This window comes from Petaurus breviceps, unplaced genomic scaffold (genome assembly GCF_028583685.1).
Source record: "Petaurus breviceps papuanus isolate PSGF00001 unplaced genomic scaffold, PetGlider_PUasm1.0 378, whole genome shotgun sequence".
Taxonomy (NCBI): domain Eukaryota; kingdom Metazoa; phylum Chordata; class Mammalia; order Diprotodontia; family Petauridae; genus Petaurus; species Petaurus breviceps.
This window is the reverse complement of record NW_027186302.1, coordinates 292,804-299,178: the sequence shown is the minus strand read 5'-3', so window position 1 is coordinate 299,178 and position 6,375 is coordinate 292,804.

Genomic DNA, 6,375 nt, shown 5'->3' with positions numbered 1-6,375 from the left:
GTGGATTCTTTCAATTTCTATTTCACCCTGGAATATCAGGGCAGTTTTCCTTGACTGTTTCTTGAATGATGATGTCTAGGCTCTTTTTTTGATCATGACTTTCAGGTTGTCTAATCATTTTTAAATTATTTCTCCTTGATCAACTTTCCAAGTCTGTTGTTTTTCTAATAAGATATTTCAGGTTGTTCTCTATTTTTTTTATTCTTTTGGTATTGCTTTATTGCTTCTTGAGTTCTCATAAAGTCATTGGCTTCCATTTTCTCAATTCTAATTTTAAGGAATTCTTTTCTCTTTTTAGTTAATTAATTTTTAGTTTCCAATATTCACTTCCATAAAATTGAGTTCTAAATTTCCTCCCCTTCCCTCTTCTCTTCCCAAGGAGGTGTACAATTTGATATAGGCTCTACATATACATTAATATTAAGCATATTTTCACATCAGTCATGTTGTAAAGAAGAATTAGAACAAATGGGAGGCATGACAAGAAAGAAGAAACAACAGCAAAAAGAGAGCAAATAATGCACTTCAATCTGCATTCAGACTTCATAGTTCTTTTTCTGGATATGGATAACATTTTTCATTGGGGGTCTTTTGGAGTTGTCTTAGATCCTTGCATTGCTGAAAAGATCTAAGTCTATCAAAGTCAGTCATTTCACAGTTTTGTTACTGTGTACAATGTTCTCCTGGTTCTGCTCACTTCACTCAGCATCAGTTCATTTAAGTTGTTTCAGGTGTTTCTGAAGTCTGCCTACTCATTATTTCTTATGGCACACAATTCATTCACTATGCATTATACATTCATATACCACATCTTGTTCAGTCATTCCCCAATTGAGGAGTATCCCCTCAATTTCCAACTTTTTTTACCAACCACAAAAAAGCTGCTACAAATATTTTTGTATGCATGAGTCTTTTTTCCCATTTTTATGATATCTTTGGGATATAGACTTAGAAGTGGTTATTGCCAGGTCAAAGGGTATACACATTTTTATAGCCCTTAGGGCAAAGCTCCAAATTGCTCTTCAGAATCGTTGAATCAATTCACAGCTCCACCAAAAATGCAATAGTGTCCCAATTTTCCAACATCTTCTCCGACATTTATCATTTTCCTGTTTTGTCATGTTAGCTAATCTGATAGGTATGATATGGCACCTTAGAGTTGTTTTGATTTGTATTTCTCTAATCAGTAGTGATTTAGAGCCTTTTTCATATGACTATAGATAGCTTTCATTTCTTCATCTAAAAATTTCTTGTTCATATCCTTTGATGATTTATCAATTGGGGAATGACTTTTATTCTTAGAGATTTGACTCTGTTCTCTAAATACTTTAAAATGCAGCCTTTATCAAAGACACCGGTTGTAAAAATTGTTTCTCAGCTTTCTGCTTCCCTTCTAACCTTAGCGGCATTGGCTTTGTTTGTGCAAAAACTCTTCAATTTAAAGTAATCAGAATTATCCATTTTGCATTTCATAATGTGCTCTATCTCTTGTTTGGTGATAAATTGTCCCATTCTCCATAAATCTGGCAGGTAAACTACTCCTTGCTCTCCTAGATTGCTTATATTATCAACCTTTGTATCTAAGCCATGTACCCATTTGGACTTTATCTTGGTATACAGTGTAAGATGTCGGTCTATGTCTAGTTTTTGTCATACTATTTTCCAATTTTCCCAGAAGTTTTGGTCAAATAGAGTACTTATCCCAGAATCTAGAGTCTTTCGTTTTATCAAATAGTAGATTACTATAGGCATTGACTCCTGCTTCTTGTATACCTAACCAATTCTTCTATTTCTTAGGCAGTACCAAGTGGTTTTCATGATTGCTGCTTTATAACACAATTTAAGATCTAGTGTGGCTAGGTCACCTTCCCTTGCATTTGTTTTAATTAATTCTCTTGATATTCTGGACCTTTTTGCTCTTCCAGATGAATTTTGTTATTATTTTTTCTAGCCCTCTAAATAATTTTTGGTAGTTTGATTGGCATGACACTGAAAAAGCAAATTAATATTAGCTTTGATATATTTGAGCAACTGATGTTTTCCCAATTATTTAGATCTGATTTTATTTGTGTGAAAAGTGTTTTGTAATTGTGTTCTCTTGTATGATTTGGCCAAGCCTTTGTCTTACACCTTTATCACGTGCCCTTACATCTATATTCTGTATAACTCTTTCAAAAATTCAAGTTGGTGATCCAACCATTCTGGAGAGCAATTTGGAACTTTGCCCTAAAAACTATAAAAATGTGCATACCCTTTGACCTGGCAATACCACTTCTAGGGCTATATCCCAAAGAGATTACAAAAATGGAAAAAGGACCCACATGAACAACAATATATACTTATAGCAGCTCTTTTTGTGGTGGCAAAGAACTGGAAATCGAGGGAATGTCCATCAGTAAGGTAATGACTGAACAAATTGTGGTATATGAATGTAATGGAATACTACTGTGGTATTAGAAATGATAAGCAGGAGGACTCCAGAAAAACCTGGAAAGACTCACATGAACTGATGCTGAGCGAAGTGAGCAGAACCAGAACATTGTTCACAAGAAATAGCAACATTGGGAGCCAAGATGGCAGAGTAGAAGCAAGACCTCCCCACTGCTCCAGCTTCCACCTTCCCCAATCCATGTAAAAAGGGGACTCTGAACAAACTTTGGAGCTGCAGAACCCACAAAATGACACAGAGAAGCTAACCTCCTTCTGAGGACAGCCCAGCAGGCCGGCAGGAATCAGCCAGCGGTCTGGGAGCCTAGCCCAGCCCCACCCTGAGGATTTAACCCCAGGGTGGGCCTGACCAGCCGCCGGGACCGAGGGACTCCAGATAAGCAGCAGCTGTGGCTGTTTCCAGATTTATCAACACATAGATGCGAAGTACAAATTGAGAGGTCAGTGCAGTATGGACTTTGGGACCCAGTAAGTGGGAGTGCGTGGCTTTTGCCCCCGGGGCGAGAAGCTGCTGAGACACCAGCACAGCCAGCCAGTGTCATGTGGCAGCTTCAGCTCCTGGCCTGCAGAGTGTAGGGGGACCAAGCACCAGTCTGAGGGGTAATCGCTCTAGCTTTAACCTTTTTGCATCTGGATTGCAACCTTAGGGTGGAGGTCCTGGGGTGTGTGTCCAGCTTGCCAGAGTGTGTGGAGACCTCAGAGAGGGCACCCATCTAATACTTCCAGCATCTGAGAAAACCCCAGGGTTTGGGATGAAAGCTCCCATGTCTGGTGGCAGAGTCCTACTGCGGCAAAAAGCCCAGGGGTCAAGTGACTGAGGGGCAACATGACCAGGCAAAGGAAACAAAGCAGACAGAAGATTCCAACATTATACTCCTATTTTGGGGACAAAAAGGAGCAAAGCATGGAACAGGAGGAAGACTGTGAAGTCAGAACTCCTGCACCAAAAGCTTCAAAGGAAAATACGAGCTGGTTACAGGCCATAGAGGTCCTTAAGAAGCAGATAAGAGAAGTGGAGGAAAAATTGGGAAGAGAAATGAGAACAATGCAAGAAAATTACGAAATAAGACTCAACATCCAGACTAAGGAAAATAACACCTTAAAAAATAGACTAACTCAAATGGCAAAAGAGGCTCAAAAAGGCAATGAGGAGAAGAATGTCTTAAAAATCCGAATTTGCCAGATGGAAAAAGAATCTCAAAAGCACAGTGAGGAGAATCATGGCTTCAGAATTAGATTGGAGCAAATGGAAGCTAATGACTTTGAGAGATCAAGATGCTGTTAAACAGATCCAAACAAATGAAAGAATAGAAGGCAATGTGAAATATCTCATGGGAAAAACCACTGATCTGGAAAATAGATCCAGGAGAGATAATTTAAAAATTATTTTACTACCTGAAAGCCATGATCAAAGTAAGAACCTAGAAATCATCCTCCAGGAAGTTCTCAAAGAAAACTGCCCTGATGTTTTAGAACCAGAGGGCAAAATAGAGGTTGAAAGAATCACCAATTACCTCCTGAAAAAGATCCCAAAAATAAGACTCCTAAGAATATTATAGCCAGGTTCTGGAATGCCCAGATTAAGGAGAGAATATTACAAGCAGCCAGGAAGAAACAATTTGAATATTGTGGAAACACAATCAGGATAACCCAGGATCTGGCAGCTTCAACACTGAGGGATCGAAGAGCTTGAAATGTGATATTCCGGAGGTCAAAGGAGCTGGGATTAAAACCAAGAGTCACCTACCTAGCTAAAGTGAGTATCATCTTTCAGGGGAAAATATGGTCATTTAGTGCAACAGAGGACTTTCAAGTATTCTTGCTGAAAAAACCAGAGTTGAATAGAAAATTTGACATTCAGGTACAAGAAGCAAGAGAAGCATGAGAAGGTAAACAGGGAAAAGAAATCATAAGGAACTTATCAAAGTTGAACTATTAACATTCCTACATGGAAAAACAATAATTGTAACTGATGAAACTTTTCTCAGTAGTTGAAGGGAATATATATATGAGGGTATATGGGCATATGAATACATATGTGAATGTGTGTATATATGTTTACAGGTATACATAGATAGAGGGCACAAGACCAACTTAACAGGAAGGGATGATACTTAAAAGGTGAAATTAAGAGGTGAAAGAGGAATATAATGAGAGGAGATGGGGAGATACAGAATGGGGTAAACTATGTCATATAGAAGAGGCAAGGGAAAAATGGTTACAATGGAGGGGAAGAATAGGAAGGCAAAAGGAAATGGGTCAACCTTATTCCCATTGAATTTGGCTTGAGGAGGGAATGAAATACACACTAAACAGGGTATCTCACCCTCCAGGAGAGTAGGGGAGGGAGGGGATGAGAGGGGGGATGATGGAAGGGAGGGCAGGCTGGGAGGGAGGGAAGTTGCAAGCACTCACTTTTGAAAAGGGACGGGATCAAAGTAGAGAATAGAACGAGTGGGAGGTGGGATAGGAGGGAGGGAAATATAGTCAGTCTTTTACAATATATCTACTATGATATTGTTTTGCATTAGCCACACATGTACAACCTATACTGAACTACTTATCTTCCCAGTAAGGGTGGGTGACAAGGGAGGAAGGGAATGAATCTGGAATTCAAAGTTTTAAAATCAAATGTTTAGAATATATATACCATTTTACATGTAATTGGGAAATAAGATATACAGGCACTGGGGCATAGAGATCCACTGGAAAAGTCGAAAGGGGTATGGGAAAAAAGTGGGAGAGAGCAGATTGGAGGAGGGGATATCCTGTGGGACTGCTATTTTGGGGCGGTGGGTAGGGGAAGAACAGGGAGAAAATTTGTAACTCAAAATCTGGCGGAAATGAATGATGCAAATCAGAAGTTAATAAAGCATTTGATTTAAAATTTAAAAAAAGAAAATAAACAATAATACAGAACCATAGTTTTCACTAGTGCATAACATTCTCAAGAGTCTTTTAAGACAATGAATCTTAAATGCTTTAAATAAAAGAATGCTATAGTTATTAGACATTAAAAAATGAAAAAAAAAAGAAATAGCAACATTGTGTGATGGCTAACTTTGATAGGCTTAGCTCTTCTCAGCAGTGCAAGGTTCTAAGACAACTGCAGAAGACTCGTGATGAAAAATGCTATGGACAGCCACAGAAAGAACTACAGAGTCTGAATGGAGAAGGAAGCAGCCTGTTTGCTCTCTCTTTGTTGTTGTTTTATTTTGTTTCTTCTTTCTTGTGGTTCATTCCATTGGCTCTAATTCTTCTTTACAACATGACTTATGGGAAAATATGTTAATATGAATATATATGTAAAGCCTATATCAGACTGCACGCCATCTTGTGGAGGAGGGGAAAAAGAGGGCAGAAAAAATCTAAAACTCAAAAGCTTGTGGAACTGAATGTTGAAAACTAAAAGTAAATAAATAAATATTTTTTTAATTCAAGTTGGTCAAAGGACTCCCTATGTTTCTACATTGTTCTCTTTAGAGAAATCCCTGTTTTCCTCTTTCATTGGCTTTTTTTCTCTTTGTGTCTTTGGGATTTCATTCTTGAGAATATCTCTTCTCAGCCAACCTGCTTTGTAGAATTTTTCCCCTGGAATCCTGAGATAAAAATCTTGATCCTTCTCCTAACCTTTTAGTATTTCCCCTTCAAAAATCTTGGTGCATGTCAAATTAGGCTTAGCCTTCTTCTTTCCATACCACAAATTATAAGATGAGGTGGTTCCTTTCCCCCAAGATTTTTACCATTTTTTCTTCAACTGTCAATTCTTCCCTTATTGGTTAGAATTATATGCAGGAAAAAAGTCTCATCTTTTCCTCTACCTTTTATAGGATGAAATTATCATTAGTGCAAGTCAAGAAATTATTAGTTCTTCTGCTTTGGGAGAGAGAGAGAGAGAGAGAGAGAGAGAGAGAGAGAGAGAGAGAG